This window comes from Notamacropus eugenii, chromosome 3, assembly GCF_028372415.1.
Source record: "Notamacropus eugenii isolate mMacEug1 chromosome 3, mMacEug1.pri_v2, whole genome shotgun sequence".
NCBI lineage: Eukaryota > Metazoa > Chordata > Mammalia > Diprotodontia > Macropodidae > Notamacropus > Notamacropus eugenii.
Genome location: NC_092874.1, coordinates 463474426 through 463500215, shown reverse-complemented (window position 1 = coordinate 463500215; position 25790 = coordinate 463474426).

Below are 25790 nucleotides of genomic sequence, written 5' to 3'. Positions count from 1 at the left end.
ACTACCTGAAAACCATGATCAAAAGAAGAGCCTAGACATCATCTTCCATGAAATTATCAAGGAAAACTGCCCTGAGATTCTAGAACCAGAAGGCAAAATAAATATTCAAGGAATCCGCAGAACACCGCATGAAAGAGATCCAAAAAGAGAAACTCCTAGGAGCATTGTGGCCAAATTCCAGAATTCCCAGGTGAAAGAGAAAATATTGCAAGCAGCTAGAAAGAAACAATTCAAGTATTGTGGAAATACAATCAGGATAGCACAAGATCTGGCACCCTCTACATTGAGGGATAGAAGGGAATGGAATAGGATATTCCAGAAGTCAAAGGAACTAGGACTGAAGCCAAGAATCACCTACCCAGCAAAACTGAGTATAATACTTCAGGAGAAAAAATGGTCTTTCAATGAAATAGAGGACTTTCAAATTTTCCTGATGAAAAGACCAGAGCTGGAAAGAAAATTTGACTTCCAAACACAAGAATGAAGAGAACCATGAAAAGGTGAACAGCAAAGAGAAGTCATAAGGGACTTACTAAAGTTGAACTGTTTACATTCCTACATGGAAAGACAATATTTGTAACTCTTGAAACATTTCAGTATCTGGGCACTGGGTGGAAGTACACACACACACACATGCACACACACACACATACATAGAGACAGAGTGCACAGAGTGAATTGAAGAGGATGGGATCATATATTAAAAAAAAATGAAATCAAGCAGTGAGAGAGAAATATTGGGAGGAGAAAGGGAGAAGTTATATGGGGCAAATTATCTCTCATAAAAGAGGCAAGCAAAAGACTTATTAGTGGTGGGATAAAGAGGGGAGGCAAGAGAAAAACATGAGGTCTACTCTCATCACATTCCACTAAAGGAAAGAATATAATGCACACTCATTTTGATAGGAAAACCTATCTCATAATACAGGAGAGTGGGGGACAGGGGCACAAGCAGTGTGGGGGGGAGGATGGAGGGGAGGGCATGGGGAGGAGAATGCAATATGAGGTCGACACTCATGGGGAGGGAAAGGATCATAAGAGAATAGAAGTAATGGGGGACAGGATAGGATGGAGGGAAATATAGTTAGTCCTATACAACACAACTAGTATGGAAATCATTTGCAAAACTAAACAGATATGGCCTATATTGAATTGCCTGTCTTCCAAGGGGAAGGGGTGGAGAGGGAGGGAGCTAAAGAAGTTGGAACTCAAAGTGTTAGGATCAACTGTAATGTTCTTACCACTAGGAAATAAGAAATACAGGTTAAGGGGTCAAGAAAGCTATCTGGTCCTACGGGACAAAAGAGAAGACGGAGACAAGGGCAGGGAGGGAGGATAGAGGAGAGAGCAGATAGGTCACAGGGGCAATTAGAAAGCTCAGGTTTGGGGGGGGGAGGGGATAAAAGGGGAGAAAATTTGTAACCCAAAATTGTGTGAAAATAAATGTTAAAAGTTAAATAAAAAAAAAAAAGAATGTGAAACCGAAAACAGAAACAAAAAAAGAAAAGAAATATCTCAGCTTCCTTTGTGAGAATTGGCAAAGAATAAAACTAGGAAAGAAGATATTAATAAAATAAATAAAAATTCCAAAGTAAAAAAAAAAAAGGCCCACAGGTATGCCTGTGCAACATACCAACTCCTACCTCTCATGTTGTAGAGCTGCTGTTACCTTCCAATGATGTTACCAATATACTCTTCAGGGTGATGGCATCGATATGCTGACCATCACATTGCCTCTGCTAGGTGTCTCTGGTACTCTCTAATCTTTTAACAGTCTGCAGTTCTTCAGGACTATTCAATAACTCTCTACTCCCTTACATTAGGGTGTGGTAACTAGAAAGTCTCCTCTTGAAAAGAGACAGCTGATATCACTTTTAGTCATAACCAAGGCTACAAACCACACAATCTAATTAAAAGCTGCCAACAAAATTGAGTCAGAGATTCCCAGACTAAGATTGAATCTACTCTTTCAACAACTTTTGTCTGGTGCTGATACATAGTTCATGACATCTGACTTCCAACAAGAAATCCTTGAAATTGATTGAGTTCTATGTGGATCTTCTGGTCCTAAGACCTATTTCAGGAACTCTGCCCCCTGCCCTCAAAAGCAACCTGTAGCAGTTGTGGGGAGGCCGAAGCTGCGAAACCCAAGGTGTTCCCAAGATCCCAACCAACTGGAAAGCAAATGAAGTTGAGCAAGAGAAAAGCTGAGTGAAGAAGGCAATGTCATTGCTCTCAACCCTCCACATTTTTGCCTTTATTATGTATATTTGACAGTTACTAAAACAATAAAAAAAATGGCTTTGGTGCTGCTTTCTAGCCAACTGCCAAAGCTCCCTATGTTTCTCCACTTGAATACAAAATCACTGTAGGGAAGGAAAGAGAAAGGAGTGCTGTCTGTTATTTCTCTCTGTCAGTCAGACCATATAGCATTTTAATAACTAACAAAAATTATCTCTGAGTGGCCCAAGATTGGCAGCTCAGACAGACAAAAATTGGTTCAAGTCCATAGCTTCATAGCCTGCGACTAAGGCAGAAGGTTCTTTAGTTAACATAAAGCTGCCATAAGAGGAAGCTATTGCTGGATGATTCTTTGTGTTAGTCTAGAGTTTTTGAACCTTTTTTGTGTTGTGGGACCCCTCTGGTCATCTGGTGAAGCCTAGAAACCCTTTCTACAAATACTGTTTTTAAATGCATAAAATAAAATCCATAGGATTACAAAGGAAACCAATTATATTGAATGAAGTTATCAAAATTTTTTTTAAAAGTTCTTGGTCTCCAGGTTAAGATTCATCATGTTAGACAAATTGTCAGTCACTGATGCCCTGTGTTTATATGTATAAACACACACATGCACACACACATATATCTGTGGTTTTCTGATATTGTTCCCAGTGAATTTCTCTCAATCCCAGTTATAAATTTTTCTCTCTCAAATTCTGATTGTCTTCACCCACCTAACTTTCTGGACCTTCTATCTACCTAGTATTTTGGCCCTGGCCTCAGAACAGTTTATTAGCTACTTTTCCATTCAGATCAATCTTGTCTATTCCTCCTGGGTCTAGTAATTCCTGACACTCCACAGGCCAGAGGAGAAAAGCACCCAACTACAATGTGGCCTCCTCTCCTACATTTTAAATGCTATTTTGCACATTACTAGTAGGACTGTTTGTGAATATCTGGAAAAGAAACTGGTGATGATTATGATCTAGGATAGGTTCATTAAAAAGAAATCATGCCAACCTAACTTCATGTAATTTATTGGGCAGTTTACCAGACTGCTAGAATAGGTGATAAAGCATATCTGATGATAAGCAAGACATTTGAAAAAAAAAATCTCTCACTATATCCTTGCAGAATCCATGGAGAGACATCTACTGTACTTCAATAGAAAGGAGGACCAAGACTTGGTTAAATGTCTGGAGTAGTAATTAAAGGATGTAGTAATTAAAGGATGACTTCCAGCCAGAATAGATATCTCCAGTGGAGAATTCCAAGTCTTTCCTTATGGACCTTGTTTATTAGCATCTACAATGTGGAATCAGTACAATGTCATCCACAAACAAGAGCACGTGAAGGACCCCTCAACTACTTGAGCTCTACATTGGATCTACTCTGTGACAGTGGGAACCACCTCTGAAGTGTCTGTCTCCCTATTTTATGCCTCATCTGATATCAACACTCAGCAGCTCAATAAAACAAAGCTATCTCTCATATATATTTCAAGGAACTTCATAAAATTTTGACACAGTCATGGGGGACCCCTTGCTGTAAATTGTTGTATCTACTACTATATAGAAAAACCTACTTCCATTAAGAGCCACAAGGGTGAAGGCAGAAGGAATGACCTAAGAGGGCAAAGTCAGAGGATGCTGGGGAAAAGAGATGGCTGTATCCAGGCAAGAAAAAAGTGCAGATGAGCCTGGAGAGTACTAGTGATGCAAACCGCATGAACTCTTTGCCAAAATCAACCCACTGCTGGTCTACCTTGGAATTGAAATCCTACAACTAGACCCCGGACATCAGTTCTTAGAAGTCCCCTTAAGCCTTGGGGATCCAGATCTGACTTTTTCCTATTTCAGAAATCCTTTAATGCCTCTGGCCCTTTGGCTCCATGACTCATCTTCTAGTTTCTGAACTTGGCTTTTTTGCATGATGTTTCTAACTCTTCCATAGCCTTCCCATTCACAGTATGCCCTTTTGAGAAGGTTTCATTTGACCAATGCCAAGGAAACCATCTCTTCACAGATCCGAGCCCTAATCAGAACAATGCAATCCCAAGATCCTCTGGGTAAGTCTCTGTCCCTTAATTACAGGGGACCTGGCAGCCATGGGGAACACTCTCTAGCATTAACTGTCAGAACTAGACTCTTAGAATTCTGCCCATCAGAGGGACCTGGACTAAACTGTACTTTCTTTCAAACTCTATGCTGCCATTTTCTCCAGGAGTTATTAATAAGAGAAATATTCTTCCAAGAAGGGATTCTGGAATACAATTGATACCCTAGCCTTTACATTCAGTTTCTCAGAATCTTTTAAGTGATGGTCAGTAGGACACTCAGCTGACTCAACCACATTGAATAACCAGATGATTTTTCTTGACATAGAAAGATTGAATAATGACTAGCAAGAGTGCGAACTTTTGCTGAAATTGCTAGATCAGCAAAAAAGTGCAAATTCATCAAAAATGACTTCTGCAAATTGAGAATATAATTCTTAACAGCAACCCTAAAGACCCAGACACATGAGCATTCCTCCAAAACTAGACAGTGCTGGATTACTATTGATCAATATCAGTCATAAGCCATCTACCAGGGAAGAGTCAAAGAGAGGAGGAACAGAATCCTCTAGGAATTTCTGGAGAAATATTACATTCAAGAAGTCATCTCTCCTTCCCTTCTGTATGCCCCACTGTGTAATTCAATTCAATAAGCCTTTATTAAACATCTTCTAGGTATACTAGGCACTATGTTCAATGACAAAATAAAATGAGGCCTGGTCCTCAGGGAGCTTACTTTCTATTGGGGGCCACAACACATACACAGATAAACTGAAAGGTATTATAAGAGAATTTCAAGAAGACAGTAACAGAAACTAGAGAGATGAGGGAAAGAAGAATAAGCCTTTGTTGAAGTTAGAAGAGCCTCCACACCATCAAGGGATCAGCTTCCTTACCCCATGATATGCTGAACAAGAAACATCAAGCTTCTGTGGGGAAAGATTCAGTAAATACACTTTGGTCCCAACTGAAAACAATCTCCAGACTCTTACATGTACCCGCAGCTACCTGGCACCCCTAGGGATCACTCTGCCCTAAGGCCAGCTCACTGATTGGCGCATTCCTACATAAGATCTACATTCCTGAAGGAGCATGAGCTATTTTGCTCACTTAATCCCTGGTTTACATCTGTAATGCCACACCTCCTTTCCAGCTGGCTTCCTCTTCCATTTTCCAGCTCCCATTCATCCTTTATCTTCCCTCTTAGAGAGGGAAGTGAGCTCCTTAAGAGTAGGGATGGGCTTGTTTTGTTGTATTTGTATTCCCCAGAACTTAGTACAGTACTTGGCACACAGTAGATGTTTAATAAATGCTTTATCTGCCTGTCTTCTATCTAATTAGTCAACAAACATTTATTAAGCCCCTTACATGTCAGGCACTGTGATAATCTTTGAATTAGAGTTTCTATCTATTTGTCTGACTATTGTCTATCTAAAAATGCTCTGATTTGGAAAAAGAATGAGTATAAATCAGTTTATGATTTGAAGGAGTCTGTGTAGGCCATTTAGCCCTTATATTTTTCCATCAGCTTTATTTTTCAGGAGAAGATAGTTCCCTGGGTGACATTTTAATCTGCACCTGAGCTCCTAGGATCAGGAAAGGGTGTCATGGCAGCATAGTGGACAGTGCTGGATTTGGGTTTAAATTCTCCCTAAGGAGCTCACTCACTATGTAATCTAGAGCAAGTGACTTCAATTCTCTGGGCCTCAGTTTCCTCATCTCAGCAGACCCTGTGATTCCTTCTGGCTCTAAATCTATGATTCTATGACCCTATGATCATATATTTGGAGTTCTGGAGAGGAAAGTGCTGAAGGGAGCATGGCCCCTCATTTTAGTCAAAAGTAAAGCAGAAAACCAGGGGAAATTTTGCAACAAGTATGTCTAACAAAGGCCTCATTTCTCAACTGTACAGAGAACTGAGCCAAATTTATAAGAATACATTATCATTCCCCAATTGATAAATGGTCAAAGAACATGAACAGGCAGTTTTTGGACCAAAAAAATCAAAGCTATCTATAGTCATATGAAAAAAAAATGATCCAAATCACTATTGATCAGAAAAATGCAAATTAAAACAACTCTGAGGTACCACCTCACACCCAGCAGATTGGCTAATATGACAAAAAAGAAAAATGTTGGATTTTGGAGGGAATGTGGGAAAACTGGGATACTAATGCACTGTCGGTAGAGTTGTGAACTGACCTAACCATTCTAGAGAGTAATTTGGAACTAGACCCAAAGTGTTATAAAATTGCATACCTTTAGATCCAGCAATAACACTGCTAGGCTATAACCTAAAGACATCCAAAAAAAAGGGAAAATGAACTATTTGTACAAAAATATTTTTGTGGTGGCTAAGAATTGGTAATCAACAGGATGCCCATAAATTTTAGGTAATGGATAAACAAATTGTGTTATATGATTGTAATGGAATAATACTGTGCCATAAGAAATGAAAAGCAGAAAAATATGGACATACATGAACTGAAGCAAAGTAAAGTGAACAGAACCAGAAGAATGTTGTATGCTGCATGAGTGATATTGTTCAATGAAGAACTGTGAATGACTTAGCTATTCTCAGCGAAACAAAGATCCAAGACAATCCCAAAGAACTAAAGTATACTATCCACTTCTAGAGAAATAAATCATACTATTTGAATATAGTCTGAAGCATGCTATTTTCACCTTCCTTTCATTTTTTTCTTTTATTTGACTCTTCTTGTACATAATGAGTAATATGGAAATATTTACAAAATTGCACATGTATAACCTATATCTGATTGCTTACCATCTCAGGGAAGGGAGAGAGGTTGGAAGAAGGGAGGATAGAATTTAGAAGTGAAAACTTTGAATAAAAGTATTTTTTAATAGAGAAAACAGAAAAAAGAAAAAAATTATCATTCCAATCTTTACCAGACCTACCGGTTCATGAAACTGGAGGAATTTATTAGAATTACATACTAGATTGCAACTTCATTGACTGTATTCTTTGTACTTGTATCCCTAGTACTTAACACAGTGCTTGACACATAATAGGTGCCTAATAAAGATGTTGATTGATCGATCATCTGAGGTTTCCAAGGCAAATGCCAGGCAACCTGATAGTACAAAGGTACTTGCAAAAGGTAGAGGAAAAGTTGCACTTTGGAGTACTCATCATATTCAATATCATGGCGTGCTCATCATATCCGAGGACCTTCAGTGATTTAGGTGTTTTGTGGGCTTCCGTTGCTTTTTGGTCACTTACTGAACATCTCACAATCCAACTCAGAAAAAAACCTTTTCCGTGGGTTCCTTCAGAACAAACTGTCTGTAAGGACCAAAAATGATGCTTCATTACTCCCTCTATACTAATATGTTCATGTTTTAAAAGCCATTCATGATGGAAAATTCTTTGATAATTCCAACTTTCCCAGCCAAAGATTGTATTTGCCTCCAGAGTATTTGGCCATATCTTGGAATTAAAGTCATTGTTACATCTATGCGAAGAGAAGTTCACTAATACATTGTCGGTGGAGGTATGAGTTGTTCTGACCAATCTAGAAAGCACTGTGGAATGATATGAGGAAAGTGACTAAAATATCTATTCCTTTTCACCCAGAGATTCCAGTAGTAGGCATATATAACATGGAAGTAAATGACAGATATAAGGCCCAACATATACCAAAATGTTCATATCTGTGCTTTTTACAAAGTAAAGTTATTGGAACCAGGAAATATGAACAAAATCTGCAACCTTGTAAATAAAAGAAAACCAAACTCTTGAAACTGAATGTTTGGAGATTAGAATGGTTAAGCTTTCCAAAGAAGAGATGTGAGGATGCGCTTTCATTCTTTCATTGCAGAGGTTGGGGAACAATGGCTATGGAATGCTTCATATAGTTGGATTTGGTAGAGATTGGTGACTTTTACTAAATGGCTTTTTTTTTTATCCTTTGTTATAATAGATAGCTCTCTGGGAGGGGGATACATCAGTAAATGTAGGTGATGCAAAAACAAAACATTGCAATAAAATGTTTTGAAGTTTTTGTTAGTCTCTAGAAACAAATTTCTCAGGAAACTTGAAAGCTGCTGGTGATGATTCAAACCAATCTGAGAATCTTGAGAGCCATAGATGATGTGTTACTCCTGCCTTCTCTCTGATTGAGAAGGCTCCAATTATGTTCACAAGTGGGCACTTAGCATCCTCTGCATTAGATTCAAGTCTGTTTGTGAATTATGGTACTCCATCAAGATTTAGAACTTCTTTCCTAACTCAAAGCTCCATGACAGAGGGTGAGTTCCTTCATTCCAATAAGTAAATGAAAACAGCTTTCCCTCGTACTTTAGCACTTTTTTGGGAGGTGGAGGCTTACCAATGTTTGAAGATGCTGAGGAAAAGAGGACATGTAATCCACAATATTGGCATCTTTTCAACACACTTAGAGTGCGTACCTGAGCTAGTCACTTACAGTCTTTACTGGTCACACATTAATGATTGCGCAGGTTAGACCATTGGAGCTCCCTCCCACCTCTGAGATCCTGTGGAGTCCCACAGATGAGCTTGCCAGGGAACTGTCCAAATGTGAAATGGGTTACTTAGAAACCTAGTAGATTCCACTCCAGTAGAGATCCTCACGCAAAGGGTGGATGTTCACTTGTCAATTGTATTATAGAGGACGTTCTATTGGCATTTAGATTGGACCAGATGACTTATGCTAAGTCCAATGCTAAGATTCTAGGACTAGAGTTGTAACCAGAGTGGGGTAACTGAGGGTTTGACCCAGGCTGCTGAATATAGAGGGCACTGACTGCTCTTGCAGACATTCAGGGACACAGAAACAATGGAACTTATGTTTTAACTTAACTGCCAAGTTAGGAAAGTTGCCAAATGACAGGATGAGAGGGGGACATTGCCCTGCCACCATGACTTCCCAAGAAATAGCTTCATGTCGGGAACACTTGTCTCTGATTCGGGTTGTTACTTTCCGCTGGTGCAAAAGCTCCTGCTCATGAGCTCTGGTCATAAAAGGGGGCATGAGAGGCTATTCTATCTATCCAAACTGGTACCTCTTGTTTTTCCCCTTCCTTCCCCTCCCTGTAAGTATCTGCTATGCAGATACTGAAGGGAGTTGCAGAATGTAGGCAGAATAGATTCAGAGTTAAGGCAACCTTCAAGTCTTGGCTTTATTGCTTTGAAAGAATCTAGTGCATCATAATCCATCCAGTCAGAACATAAAATTCTGGAGTTCCTCCAGCACACCAGAAAATTAAGCTAGTAGTACATAAGGCAAAGACTTTTTTTTCTACTTAGCTTCACTTTTTTACCCAAACTATGACTTTTATCTTTGTAGAGAGTTTCTGGTGAGGAGCTTCTTTATTTTTTTTTTTTTATTTAGCTTTTAACATTCATTTTCACAAAATTTTGGGTTACAAATTTTTCCCCTTTTCTCCCCTCCCCCCCAAACGCCAAGCATTCTAATTGCCCCTATGACCAATCTGCTCTCTCTTCTGTCATCCCTCTCTGCCCTTGTCTCTGTCTTCTCTTTTGTCCTGTAGGGCCAGATAGCTTTCTATACCCCTTTACCTGTATTTCTTATTTCCTAGTGGTAAGAACATTACAGTTGATCCTAACACTTTGAGTTCCAAGTTCTTTAGCTCCCTCCCTCTCCACCCCTTCCTTTTGGAAGGCAAGCAATTCAATATAGGCCAAATCTGTGTAGTTTTGCAAATGACTTCCATAATAGTTGTGTTGTATAGGACTAACTATATTTCCCTCCATCCTATCCTGTCCCCCATTACTTCTATTCTCTTTTGATCCTATCCCTCCCCATGAGTGTTGACCTCAAATTGCACTCTCCTCCCCATGCCCTCCCTTCTCTCATCCCCCCCCACTCTGCTTATCCCCTTATCCTCCACTTTCCTGTATTGTAAGATAGGTTTTCATACCAAAATGAGTAGGCATTTTATTCTTTCCTTTAGTGGAATGTGATGAGAGTACTCATGTTTTTCTCTCACCTCCCCTCTTTATCCCTCCACTAATGAGTCTTTTGCTTGCCTCTTTTATGAGAGATAATTTGCCCCATTCAATTCTCCCTTTCTCCTCCCAATATCTTTCTCTCTCACTGCTTGATTTCATTTTTTTTTTAAGATATGATCCCATCCTCTTCAATTCACTCTGTGCACTCTGTCTCTATGTGTGTGTGTGTGTGTGCATGTGTGTGTGTGTAATTCCACCCAGTACCCAGATACTGAAATGTTTCAAGAGTTACAAATATTGTCTTTCCATGTAGGAATGTAAACAGTTCAACTTTAGTAAGTCCCTTATGACTTCTCTTTGCTGTTCACCTTTTCATGGTTCTCTTCATTCTTGTGTTTGGAAGTCAAATTTTCTTTTCAGCTCTGGTCTTTTCATCAAGAATGCTTGAAAATCCTCTATTTCATTGAAAGACCAATTTTTCCCCTGAAGTATTATACTCAGTTTTGCTGGGTAGGTGATTCTTGGTTTTAGTCCTAGTTCCTTTGACTTCTGGAATATCCTATTCCATGCCCTTCGATCCCTTAATGTAGAAGCTGCTAGATCTTGTGTTATCCTGATTGTATTTCCACAATACTTGAATTGTTTCTTTCTAGCTGCTTGCAATATTTTCTCTTTCACCTGGGAGTTCTGGAATTTGGCCACAATGTTCCTAGGAGTTTCTCTTTTTGGATCTCTTTCAGGTGGTGTTCTGTGGATTCCTTGAATATTTATTTTGCCCTCTGGTTCTAGAATCTCAGGGCAGTTTTCCTTGATAATTTCATGAAAGATGATGTCTAGGCTCTTTTTCTGATCATGGCTTTCAGGTAGGCCCATAATTTTTAAATTGTCTCTCCTGGCTCTATTTTCCAGGTCAGTTGTTTTTCCAATGAGATATTTCACATTATCTTCCATTTTTTCATTCTTTTGGTTTTGTTTTGTGATTTCTTGGTTTCTCATAAAGTCATTAGCCTCCATCTGTTCCATTCTAATTTTGAAAGAACTATTTTCTTCAGTGAGCTTTTGAATCTCCTTTTCCATTTGGCTAATTCTGCTTTTGAAAGCATTCTTCTCCTCATTGGCTTTTTGAACCTCTTTTGCCAATTGAGTTAGGCTAGTTTTCAAGGTGTTATTTTCTTCAACATTTTTTTGGGTCTCCTTTAGCAGGGAGCTGATTTGCTGTTCATGCTTTGACTTCATGTCTCTCATTTCTCTTCCCAGTTTTTCCTCCACCTCTCTAACTTGATTTTCAAAATTCTTTTTGAGCTCTTCCATGGCCTGTGCCCATTGAGTGGGCTGGGACACAGAAGCCTTGATTTCTGTGTCTTTGCCTGATGGTAAGCATTGTTCTTCCTCATCAGAAAGGAAGGGAGGAAATGCCTGTTCACCAAGAAAGTAACCTTCTATAGTCTTATTTCTTTTCCCTTTTCTGGGCATTTTCCCAGCCAGTTACTTGACCTCTGAATATTTTCCTCACACCCACCTCACCTCCTGATCCTCCCAGCCAGTGTTTGGGGTCTGAGATTCAAATGCTGCTTCCAGCCTCAGGGCTTTGGGCGGGGGCAGGGCTGCTATTCAGTGTGAGATTAAATTCAGATGCTCAGGTGAGGGCGGGGCTGCCTCTCAGGCTCAGTTCCCTCAGGGAGTTTATGCACAGACCTTCAACAATGGATCCAGGCTCCTGCCTGCTTGGGGAGCCCCGGTCCGCCGCTGCCCCTCAGCCTCTGTCTCCCGAGGGGGCCCGAGCCACGGGGGCACCCCACTCCCCCCTCGACCTGCCAAAGGGACTCTCTCACCGACCCCCGTCACCTGTGGGTGGAGGTACTTGTGCGGCCGCTGGAGATCCCGTCCCTGAAGCCTTCTCGGATCTGTTCCTCTCGGTGCCGCGGCCACGGCAGGGCTGTACTCAGCTCCCAGTCCCGGCGCCCAGTCCGCAGCACGAAGGACCTTTTACGAGAGGTTTGCAGGTCTCTCCGGAACAGAAATCTCCCTCGCTCCAATGTTCTGTGGCCTCTGGGTGCAGAATTCGCCGTGAGTTACTTCTTTGTAGTTGTTCTATGGGTTGTGGGTTCGGAGCTATGTGTATGTGTGTCTTTCTACTACGCCATCTTGGCTCCACGAGGAGCTTCTTTAAATAAAGATTGGCACCTGCTTCAAGAACTTGTTCTCTTAGAGAATTGCATGGAAAGGTTTTGTGACCTCTCCAAGGTTACACAGCTAATCACCATGACAGCTCAGACTTGGACTCATGGCTTCCTTCTCTGAGACTGAGTTGTTTGTCCATGATGCATTATTGCCTCTTGAAACTGACACTTCCATTACTGATTCCAATCTGCTGAGATCAATGAGCAAATCTTCTCTGCATCCCACCCTCACCCTAATCACACATAGAAATGATAGTTCAACCTGGGAATTGCAATTCATATCTGACTAGATTTACAAGATTTACATTTCAAATCAACAAGCAGAGGATGTACCTGGATCCAGGTGCAGATGATCAGCCAAGCTGGACACCCTGGTGGGCAGAAGAGTGACAACAGACCACTCCAACTTCATTCAAGGATATGTGTCCATCCTCCACCCAGCTCCCAAGCTGGTATTCCTCAGGTCCAAATCTGATCATGTCACTCCCCTTTTGGACACTCCAGATGTGAACTGACTGAGATAGGTCAAATTGCCTTCCCCTTATTCCAGGACAATATATCTCTCTTTGTGCAGTCTGATATCATGCCAGCTTTCTTAACTGCCCTATAGCAATGGTGACTCCTGTTGACCCTGCAGTTCACCCAGACCTCCAGGTTCTTTTCAGAAAAAAAAAGTATTCTCTAATCATTCCTCCCCCGTCTTGTACTATCAAAGTGAGATTTTTGAAACCCATTTATGTGGTTTTAAATTGATTCCTATGAGATTTCATTGTCTTAGATTCAGTCTCAAGTTCTAGCCTGTCAACATCTTTTTTGAATCCTGACAATTCTGTGGTGAGTTAGCTGTCTCTCCCATCTTTGTGTCTAGTACAAATCAGATAAGCTTACCATCTATGCCTTTATCCAAGTCATTCATAAAAATGTTCCATGGCCAAAGGCCAAGGGCAGATTCTTGGAACACTCCACTTGAGACTTCCTAGGCTGACATTGGACCACTAATAACTACTCTTTGGGTACAGCTGTCCAAATCAGTCCAACTGTACTATCACCTGGTGCAAATCTATCCATCTTTTCCACAAGAATAATATGAGAGGCTTTATTAGATGCTTCATAAATATCTAGGTAGGCTATATCTATCTTCAGCATCCCCATGTTCTACCTGTCTAGTAATGGATCAAAAAAAAGGAAACGAGGTTAGTCTGATATGGTCTGTTCTTGATGAAACCGTGCTGACTCTTTGTCACCGCAGGCTTCCTTTCTAGACAGACACCAACTCTCCCTTTCATTTTATGTTCTGTAATTTTGCCTGAAATAGATGTAACGCTCTCTGCCCTTTGTTCCTCAGATTCCATTTTCTTCCCTTTGTAGTTCTTCCTCAGCCTCGCAATACCTCTCCTGCCCTCTACAGTCTTTCAAAGTTCATTGACAGTAACGCAGTACTCGCATCTACCATTTCTTTCAGGACCTAAGGATGCAGTTTATCTGGGCCAGGTGATGAGCATTAAAAGAAGTAAGGTACTGTCTCCCTACCTGTCATCCTTTTCAATTCCCTCTTCTTCGTTTTGGTCCTCTGTTTTCCAGTCCATAGCCCAAGGTTATGATCCATGACCCAAGACAAAGCAAAGATACTTGGATAGTTCTGCTTGAGACCTGCCAAACTGACACTGGACCATTAATAACTACTCTTTGAGTCCAGCTAACCAAATAGTTCCAAACTGACCCAACTGTACTATCAGTTGGCCCATGTCTCTCTATCTTTTCCATAAGAATAGCATGAGAAGCTTTATCAGATACTTCGTTAATATCTAGGGGTAGGTTATTTCTATCTTCTGCATCCCCATATAAACATCTGGACCTGTTCCCCAGTCCAAAGGTCATTTTCCTTGGCAGAGAAAAAAGAAGGAAACTAAGAAATGAATAGCTCTGCCTTCTCTCTATCTCCAGTTGTCCTCATTCCATCCACTCTGGACAATGACCTTTGATCTTCCCTTTTTCTGGAATGTTGCTAATGAAAGCCTACACCTTTTTGTTGGCCTTTGCTTTCTACTACAGGCTCTGATCATTTGGAATACTAGCTCTCCTCTAGTTATTCCTTTTTTTCTTATATTTTTATTGTGAAAGATAAATACTCTTTAAGACTTCATATTGTTTGCTGGTAGTAGAACATGGGAAAAAGTGGCCAAACTGTAATACCACTTATGAATGTAAGACAATAAAATGAAAATATATGTGTGAAATCAAAACTTATTTTCTTTTTTTTTTAAAAAAAATAATAGTGTCTTCTTTCTCCTAATTACATGTAAAAGCAATTTTTAACACTTTTTTTCAAATTTTAAGTTCTAAATTCTCTCCCTTTCACCCCTCCCTGCTCCTTGAGAAGGCAAGCAATTTGATGTAGTTTATACATGTTCAGTTATACAAAATATATTTCCACATTAGTTAAGTTGTGAAAGAAAATACTGACCAAAAAAACAGAGTAAAAAATAGTATGCTTTGAGCTGCATTCAGACTCCATCAGTTCTTTCTCTGGAGGTAGAGAGCATTTTTCATCATAAGCCCTTAGGAAGTGTTGTGGATCTTTGTATTGTTGAGAATAGCTAAGTCAGTTACAGTTGGCCAACTGTGTACAATGTTCTCCTGGTTCTGGTCAATCCACTTTATATCGGTTCATGTAATTCTTTCCAGGTTTTTCTGAGAACATCCTGCTCATCAATACTTATAGCACAACAGTATTCCATCATAATCACATGTACTTATTCAGTCATTCCCTGAGGGACGTTCCCTCAATTTCCAAATCTTTGCCACCACAAAAAGACCTACTATAAATATTTTTGTAAATATAGATTCTTTTCCTTTTTCAAAAAATTTCTTTGGGATACAGATCTATTAGTGGTTTTGCTGGGTCAAAGAGTATGCACAGTTTTATAGCCCTTTTGGAATAGTTTCAAATTGCTCTCCAGAATGGTTGGATCAGTTCACAATTCCACTAACAGTGCATTAGAGTTTCAATTTTCCCACATCCCCTCCAACATTTGTCATTTTCCTTTTCTGTCATATTAATCAATCTTACAGGTGTGGAGTGGAATCTTGAGTTGATTTAATTTTTATTTCTCTTATATAGAACATTTTTCATATGACTATATGTAGTTTTGATTACTTCATCTGAAAAATGCCTGTTCATATCCTTTGATCATTTATCCATTGGGAAGTTACATTATACATTTTACTCAGTTATCTATACATTTGAGGAATGAGGCTTTTACCAGAGAAACTTGCCATAAACATTTTTGTAGTTACGATTACTGTGTATTTCCATCCATGCTATTTCACCTTTCTCTCTCTCTCTCTCTCTCTCTCTCTCTCTCTCTCTCTCTCTCTCTCTCTCTCTCTCTCTCTCTCTCTTTTTCTCTCCCTCCCTCCCTCTCTTTTCTTTCACCTTGTCCATCCTCAAAAGTAGTGTACTTCTGACTACCAACTCCCTCAATCCACCCTTCTTTCTATCAGCTCCACCCCTACCCTTATCCCCTTTTCCTTTCTTGTAGAGTAAGATAGATTTCTATGCCCAATTGAGTGTGCATGTTAATCCTTCTTTGATACGATTCCAATGAGTCAGTTCAAGCACTTCCCTCCGACCTTCCCCATCATTCCCTCCAAAGTAGAAAGCTCTTTTCTGCATCTTTTATGTAAGAAAACTTACTCCCTTCTACCTGTCCCTTTCTTCTCCCAGTTCATTACTTTCTCACCCATTTATTTTTTTGCATATCATCCCATCACTTTCAACTCACATCCTTGACCTTGGTCTATGTCTCTGTCCTAATAATGAGAAAGTTCTTAGGAGTTAAAAAGTATCATCTTCCTATGTAGAAATTTTAACAGTTTAACCTTATTGAATCCTTTATGATTTCACTTTCGCATTTAACCCTTTTTATACTTGGCAGTAAGTTCATCATCTCTGAAAGCCTTCAAATGGAGACATCCAGAATGTTCTGCTGTAGAGAGGATTCTCGCTTACCATTTTAGTTGTATTCAGTGACTTCTGAAGTCTTCTCCAACTCTGAGGTTCTCTTGCTCTGGTATTCTAGAACTCCATTTGTTGTACAAGTTGCTGCACAGGGCCCTATGTACATGTCTCAGGCAAATGCAAGTGTGCAAGCCACATGGCAATATATCTGAGCCTTTTAAATATTAAACTTCTGACTCTACCACTTACTAACTATGGGTCCTTGTGCAAGCCATTTAGATTCTTTGTGCCTCAGTGTCCTTATCTGTAAAATGATGGGATTGACTCAGATGATTTTTAGGGTTCCTTCCCCCTTTAGATCTATGAGCCCATGTTCCTTCTCTATTCAGCAGAGAACTGTAGTCATCACTCTCTGACTGAGGTTCATGGGACAGATCAGGAAAATGAATAGTAAAAATGTGATTGTCATTATTTTGTCAAAGTGTACATTTACATATTATTTCCTTTTAGCAGACTCCAAATAGTTTCACATTTATGACTTCATGGATAATTTCATTCCTAATTTTACTTGTCTATATGAAGGTCTTTATTGAAATTGTTGTTAAGTTTATTATAAGACAAATTTGAATGCATGCATAAAATGAACACTATAAAACAGAGAAGCATGCACAACTTCTTTCTCCATGGAGTTGCACAGGATTTTGTCTTTATTCTTGAATACGGGGTGTGGCTGGTATTGTCAGGATTCACCGTACTGGAAGCTACATAAATGAAGGTACATCTGATGTAAAAGGAACTGAATAAATAAATAAATGAACAGGTAAATAAATGCATAGATAAAGAAATGAAATGAATATATAGATAGAGAGAGACAGACAGACAGAAGGACAGAGAGAGAGAGAGACAGATAGACAGACAGATAGATAATTAAAGCAGAGAAGCCTAAATGATATTGTGTCCCTTTCTCTCCTCCCCTTTCTCTCTGTTTCTCTCTCTGATCTCTCTCCCTCCCTTCTCCCCCTCTCTCTTCCTCTCTCCTTCTCTTTTTCTCTCTCCCTTTCTTCTTTCTGTCTCTCTCTCTTTTCCTCTCTCCCTTTTCCCTTCTCTCTCTCCCTTCTTCCCTCCCCTCCCCCTTTCTTTTCTTCTTTCTCTCTCTCTCTCTCTCTCTGCCTTTCTCTTTTTTCCTCTCTTTCCTTTTCTCTTTCTTTCTGTCTCCCTTTTCCTCTCTTCCTTTTTCTCTGTCTCTCCCTTTTCCTCCTCTTTTTCTCTCTCTGTCCCTGTCTCTCTTCTGTCTCCCTTCCTTCCCCCTCCATCCCACCCCTTTCTTTTCCTTCTTCCCTCTCCCTCCTTCCACCTTATTTGTCTGACTCCCAACCTTTCTCAGGGATAATAAAGGTATCATAAAACCTCAGAACTCTCGCCTTGGCAGAGATTCCCATGCCTTTGGCTGGGACAAACAGAAAAGGTGCAGAAGGCAATAATGCCATTCTGTAAGCAAGGAGGATAATGTCACAAAATGGAAAAATTTGCTACAGGATAAGCTGCCGTTAGGCAATTGGGCTGGTCATACTGAAGGAAAGGACATAATGACTCAGAAGTCAGGAAATTATTCCAGTCAATGGTATTGGAAGAAGCCATGCTATACAAGTAGGAGGCAGAAGCTTTTCATGTGATACTTATGTTTTATTATTTTGAGACAATCTATGCTGCTTTCCCCTTTGGAGGCAAGGAGACAGACTGAATCAGTAGAAAGAATAGTGAATTTGAAGTCAGGATCTGAGTTCAAATCCCAGCCTATGTGACTTGGGGCCTCAATTTCCACATCTACAAAATGAAGGGATCGAACTAAATGGTATCTAAGGCCTCTTCCAACCCTAAATCTATGATTCTATGGTATTTCCCTTTCACCTTCTGTTTCATATTATCTCTACTACACTTTGACCATTCTAAATCTTGGACTGATAAATTGTGATATATCCTGAGTACCTAACACAGTGCCTAGCACATGGTAGACCCTCAAAAAAAAAAGCTTGTTGGTTGACTGATATGTCTAAATGTAGTCTGAATTTCTGTCTTTTAACTTTAGTCAATCAACCAGAATTTATTAACCATTACCTACATGTCAGGTACTTTCCTAGGTACTGGAGATAGGTAGCTGAAGAAAACAATGCGTACATGCACATACATACTTACATATACTAAATAGATACAAGGTGATGGAGGGAGGGGCTAACAGCTAAGGGGTCAAGAAAAGCCTCATGTAGAAAATTAAGCTTGAGCTAAGCCTTAAAGAAAGGTCTGGATTCTGAAAGATAAAGGTGAAGAGTGAATGCCTTCCAGACATGGTGGTCAGCCAGAACAAAGGGATGGAGGTACCACATATGAACCACAGCAAGATGATTTAGACCAAATCACAGTATGAGTGGAGTGGAGTAATGGGCAATAAGGCTGGAAAGGCAGACTTGGGGCCACATTGCAAGAATTTCTAAGCAAGGTAAAAAACAGGGCCTAATTTCTTTTTATCAATGCTATTGGCAGCAGTGATTGTTCAATGGAAAAGACCAAGGAAAAACAGAATCAAGGAAATATATCACAGATAAATATATATATATATGTATAAAATAATGGGAAAGCATGTAATGAGGCACTTGTTGACAGAGGTGTAAAAATGTGAGGCTGCTTCACCTGGAATTGTCAAATTCTATTTTTGCACATTCAGTTTACATTGATTGGGTTCAAAAATTTCATTTCATAGTGATAATAAATGGGTCTGAAATTAACATTCTCTCCCTGCACAGCTGAGTGCTGGAGGAGGGTTTCCAAGGTGCTGTTAACATGCAGAGAGTGAAGCCTTTGCTGGTAACTGACTTTGTAACACGCCCTCATGGCGTTAACAGAACTCATTTTTACACCTCTCAGAAAGCAAAGGGGGCTAAGATGATGGATAACAAAAGGATTTTTGAGCCAGAAAGGACTTTAGGAATTATTCAATTCAACTCTTCTTCCTGGGACTTGGAATCTAAGAATCAGAGAAGGCAAGTGACTGGTCTGAGGTTACCCAGAGAAAAAGAATCAGAGCCCAAATGGAAACCTGGGCCTTTTGACCCCAAGTTCAGTACTCTTTCTTGTACATCACATAGCTGTAAGTTAGTTGGCTTTTTTGGGTAGACTTTTGATGTTGGTATTGTTCCACACCTGCAATTTAATTAGGGGAAAGGATCTCCAGGTGGGGAAATTCCTACTTATACATAATCTCACTGGAGATATTGCTAGACAAGAGGCAGCTCGAGTTAGCCAATATAGCATCCCCTAGTGTTGGTAGGTGATCATTTTACAACAAATCTGTGAGATAAGCAAGGCAGGTAAGGATTATTATCTCCAGCTAGACCATAAGCTACTTTAAAGAAGAATCTTCTCTACTTTTGTTTTTGTGTCCCTGCCCTAGCACAGTGTCTGGTGACAAATTTCTTTTAACATTAAGATAAGGAAACTGAGGCATAGATAAGTTAGGCAACTGACCCAAGGACATATAGTACTAGAACACAAACTCCTAATTTCTACTCCAGTGTTCTACTCACTTTACAACATATTGATTGGACTGGATGGTTACTGAGCTCCCTTCAGAATATGATCCCACACTCAATGTCTCCATTTCCTAACCACACATTTATTCTGTTACCTACGACTGCCTGGCTTCTGTTCCAGCACTCTCCCAGTAGCCCTGGAGAGAATCCCACACCTCTAGAGGTCAGTACCTTGAGACAAATCCCTTTTGTTCCTTGATAGTTACAGCTCTGATACTAAGTCTGGACAGAAGTGCAGGTACTGCCATTTAGGGATATTCCTACCTACAAGCAGAACAAGGTTCCCATCAAAGATGAAAGCACCTAGTATATTGTTGGTCACCATCTGAAAATGGTTTACAAACAGCCACAGTGACACTCCCAAGATCAAATTCTAGAGCGTCTGCCTTAGGAGCCCATGATCAAATGTGAGAGCTCATTGACCTCTTCTAATGTGCATCTTTATAAGAATCATAACTCTTTAGAGCTCAAAGAGACCTTCGCATTCATCTAGTTCATTCATTCTGAAGTTATGGAAATTGGGGCCCAACAGGTTAATGTCTTGAGCGAGGTCATGCTAGTTGGTGCCATGGATAGAGTGCTGAGCCTGGAGTCAGGAAGACTCATCTTCATGAGGTCAAATTCTTAATTTTTGAGACCCTGGGCAAGTCACTTTATTCACCCTGATTGCCTCAGTTCCCTTATCTGTAAAATGAGCTGGGGAAGGAAATGGCAAACCACTCCAGCATCTCTGCCGAGAACATGCCAAATGGGACCAAGAAGAATCAAAAATGATTAAAAATGACAACAACCACCAAGGTTCTGCCTATTCTTAGTATGGTAATCTTCCTTCTACAGAGAAGCAGCATCCAACAAGTGTTGATTCTATGCTTGCCAGAGTGTCTGGTGTGTAGTAAGTGTCCAATAAAACCTTATCTCATTCATTCATTAAAGGATGAATAAGACTTCATTAGGCAGAGATGGGAATGCAAAGCATTATAGGCAAAGGGGATGGGTGTCAAAGGACATAGGTTCAGATCCCAGTTCTGCTACCTGCCAGCTATGTCATCTTGGACAAATCATTTCACTACTCTCTGCCTCAGTTTCCTCATCTGTAAGATAAAAACTTGATGTTCTTTAAAGACCCTTCTAAGGCTAGGGATTTTGGCCTATCTCTGTGCCTTTGTGAATTCTCATCATGTAATAAAGAGTAAACAAAGTCACAACACCAGGTTACCCCTCCATTCTGGTTCACTCCACTTACATTTTAAATCCCAGTGCTCATTGGACCCCTTGTCCTTTACCCACACATTTATCCTACATTTACTGAGTACTTTCTTTGACCAAGTCTCTATGCCAGACATAGAGGAAGATGTAGAGATAAATAAAATGCAGTCTCTGCCTTTATGGATTATTTTAGTCCTGTAGGGAGGATAAAATACCCTCACAATAACCCATACTACAAGATAGAGTGTGAGTTGTGTTGTAAAAAAGGTGCAAGAAAATCTTGTGAGTTCAGGGAAAAGTGGGATCAATTCTCGATGAAGGGAAATCAGGGAAGGCTTCCTGGAGGAGTTGGCATTTTAGTGTTGTATTAATGTCCTCTACATCCAACTTGCCACACACCCCCGGAGCACAATACTTGGGCTATCTTCATGTTCTTTTTCATCTCCCTGCCCTCTTAGCTCCAGACCATGCAATCCAGTTCATACCCTCACTCCAGCTCTGGAATATACTGGGTATAGTAAGAAAATCAACACTATGATTCCCGGAAATGGCATGTCATTCAATCACCATATCTTTGACCTCTCACACCAAAAGACCTCTCCCTGGCCAATATTCTTTTACACATGTGGTTTTCCCCCTGTTAGAACATAAACTCCTTAATGTCAGGAAATATTTTGCTTTTTATATTGGTACAGTGAGACAGTTAAGTGGTTGTAATAGCTAGAACCATGGAGTTGGGGTCAGAAAGACCCAAGTTCAAATCCTTCCTCATATGCTTACCAGCTGTGTGACCCTGGGTAAGTCATCTACCCTCTTAGAGACTCAGCTTCCTCCTCCATAAAATGAAGATAATTCCTAAAGTGAAGGTCCAACCATGTCACTTCTTTACTCAATAAACTCCAATTTATCACCTCCAGGATCAAATACAAAATCCTGTGCTTGTCATTCAAAGCTCTGCACAAACTAGTCCCCTCCTAACTTTCCATTCTTCTCATGTCTTGCTTCCTGACACATACTCTTCAATCCGGTGACACTGGATTCCTGGCTGCTCCATAAACAAGACTCTCCATCTCTCAACTTTGGCTATTTTCTCCCTTTGTCCCCCATGCCTAGAATGCTCTCCCTTCTCCTACCTCCTGGCTTCTCTGGCTTCCTTCAAATGCCAGATAAAAATCTCATCTTCTACAAGAATCCTTTCCCAACTCTTTTTGATTCTGGTGCTTTCCATCTGTTACTTATTTCCTATTTATCCTGTACCTACCTTGATTATATACGTTTATTTGCATGTTGTCTCCTCCACTAAATTGTGAGTTCCTTAAGAGCAAGGACTGTCTTTTGCCTCTTTTTGTATTTCCAGTGCTTTAGTACAGACCCTGGCACATAGTAGGCATTTAATAAATGTTTAATGACTACTTGACCAACGAGAACACCCATCTTTACAGGGTGGTTGTAAGTATCAAATGAAATAACATTTAAAATTGTGTATAAACACTAACTATTATTAACTCTACTGGTTAACAATATTCCTGGCACATAAGTGCTTCATAAATGTTTTTTTTTCATTCATTCATTCATTGAAGGATGAATAGGACTTCATTAGGCAGAGAAGAGAAGTGAAGACATTACAGGCATAGGAGAAAGGTGAAGAGAAAGGACAGTATATCAGGTGTTCAGGGCATGATGAAAAATCCACTTTGGCTGCAGTGCCTTGCACATAGTAGGCTCTTAATAAATGTCAACAACAACAATAAATATCGGTTTGATTGATCCATCAAAACATATGAGAAAGGGAGCGCGATCTAACAAAGCTGGAAAGGTATATTAGAGGCAAATTGTGCAGGACCTTGAATGCCTGCCTAAGGAGACTGTGTTTTATTATACAACCAGTGGATGAGGAGACTCTGAAGGTTTTTGAATATGAAAGTTACATGATATGAGTTGCACATTAGGAAGATTTATCTGGCAGCTGTTCGTTGAATAGATTAAAGAAAAGCAAAAGAGATTGGAGGCAGGGAGACTGCTTAGGAGGCTATTGAATTCATCCACGCAAGAAGTAATGAGGACCTGAATTATGTTGGTGGCAATGGAACTAAGAAGGTGGGCAGTGGGTAAGATAGGAGAAATATTGTTGAGGGAGAATTGATGGGACTCGATGTCAGATCCACTCTCAGGGGTGAAGGAGATGAATGCATCCAAGATGACTCTGAGGTTTTGAGCCTGGGTACCTGGAAGAATGATGGTGTCATTAACAGAAATGGAGAAGTCAGAAGGAATAATGGGCTTTGGGGGATAACCAGGCCACACTGCTGGCACAGGTACAACAAATCAACAGAAATCCTCCTGGCTGGGGTGGTGGTAGCAACTGCCAGGGGGTTAATTGTGCTCTGAGCATGTAAATCTAACCACTAGCAGCAAAAGACTCTCCATCCTAATCCTACTAGGAAGTTACCCAAGTGCTTTGAGCTCTCTGACCCTCAGTTTCCTCTCTATAAAATGAGAGAGAAATCTAGAGGACCACTGAGCTCTTTTCTATCTCCAGATCCATGACCCCGTGACTGACTCTTTGTCTTAAAGCCATTCTAGCCCTCTAGATCTCTCTTACTGAACACTGACTCTGTTTAACCCCTCAGCCCCCACATTTCTCATACTTATAGATCTCTGGGTGTATTTCATATCCTGTAAAGACTCCTTTGACACTCAGCCAACACTCTCCAAGCTGTCATGCAGCATTTTGGCAATTCTACTAGCCTGCCATGGAGAAAAAGGGATGAGTTTCACTTGAGCCATTTTAGATTCAAAATGCCAACAGGAAAAACTAATGGAGAAGTTCAGTACTCAGCTGGAAATATACATCTAGATGTCCATGTAGAAATGGACTTAGAATTCAAAATCATAGAAATTATAAACAGAAAGGAAGAGAATCCACAGACAGAGACTATATAATAGTAAATTCAGGGGAAAGCAGCAGAAATAGGAGCCAGAAAAAAAATTGAAAGAAAGGATGGTTGGGGAAGGAGGAGAACCAGGAGAATGGAATGCACAGAAACCAAAGGAGAGGAGTATTTTCAGGATGAAAAGGTGGTCAACAATATTGGGGATAAAAATGGGAAAAGGCACTAAATTCAGTGACTGGGGATCATTTGTAGCCTTTAAGAGATCAGAACATTCAAACTCCAGTCAATGGTGTGATTCAAAGCCAGACCATAACAGATAAAGGAGTGACTGGGCAGGGGGAAATGGTTAGAAAATGGAGGCATTTTGTCATACAGGCTTTCTTGAAATGAAAATTTATCTTTATATATCTTGAATTCTCTCATGTTCTGCTATGTGCATGAAATGCTATTTTTTCCTCCTTTTACTTTGTATTTAAATTCCAATATTTAAGTTTATGATGTGTTTGTTTTCTTTTTGCTATTCTCTATTTGTGTTCTGGTACTTGAGTCTAAAATAAATATTTTTTTAAAAAAAGAAAAAGAAATAAGGGGCAGCGAGGTGGTACAGTGGGTAGAGCACCAACCATGAAGTCAGGAGAACCTGATTTATATCCAGTCTCAGAAAATTACTAGCTGTGTGACCCAAAGCAAGTCACCTAACCCCAATTGCTTCCACAGACAAACTAAAGAAAGAAGGAAGGAAGGAAGGAAGGAAGGAAGGAAGGAAGGAAGGAAGGAAGGAAGGAAGGAAGGAAGGAAGGGAAGAAGTAAGGAAGGAAGAAAGGGAGGGAGGGAGGGAGAAAGAAAAAGAAAGAAAGAAAAAGAAAGGAAGGAAGGAAGGAAGGAAGATAGAAAAAAAGAAAGAAAGAAGAAAATGGAGGCATTGAGAGAAGGATCAAAGCTCTTGCAATGGAAGAGACCTTAGACTTCATCTAGTCTAATGACTCATCTTTCTGTTGTGACCACAGAGGCTAAGCAACTCACTTAATTAAGGTCATAAAGGCAGCAAATGTCAGAGACAGAATTGAAATAGATTCAAAAGAACTTTTCAGTCACAGCAACTGTAGGAGAAAAAAACTAGTAAGTTATAGAGGAATTGCAATCTATATCAGTGGAAAGAGTAGCCACACTAGTGGAATTCCTTGGATTGTTGATATGTCACAGCCGTATTCATCTCAAAAGGATCTGGGGCTTGTAGCAGACTGCCAGATCAATATGAGTATGTCATGGTGGTCACAAAAGCTAAAGCAATCTTGGGCTATTAGTGGAAGTATAGTGTGTAAGACTAAGGAGGGGATCATCTCAATATACTCTGCCCCAGTTAGACCATGTCTTGGGTATTGAATTCTCTTCTGTTAGAGATTGCTAGATGACACAGTAGGTCCAGAGTCAGGAAAACCTGAGTTCAAATATGATGCAGGAACTTACTAGCTGTGTGACCTTGGGCACATCATTTAACCTTTTCTAGCCTTGGTTTCTTCAACTGTAAAAGAGAGATGATTAACAGTATCTACTTTTAGAATTGTTGTGAAAATCAAATGAGATGTATTGATAAAGTGCTTATCACAGAGTCTGGTGTAGATGCTAGATAAATGTCTGTTACCTTTTCTTCTTCCCCTTTCCACCTACAATGTAGGAAAGGCATTAATAAGGTAAAGAAAGCCAGAGGAGGGCAACAGTAGGTGCTT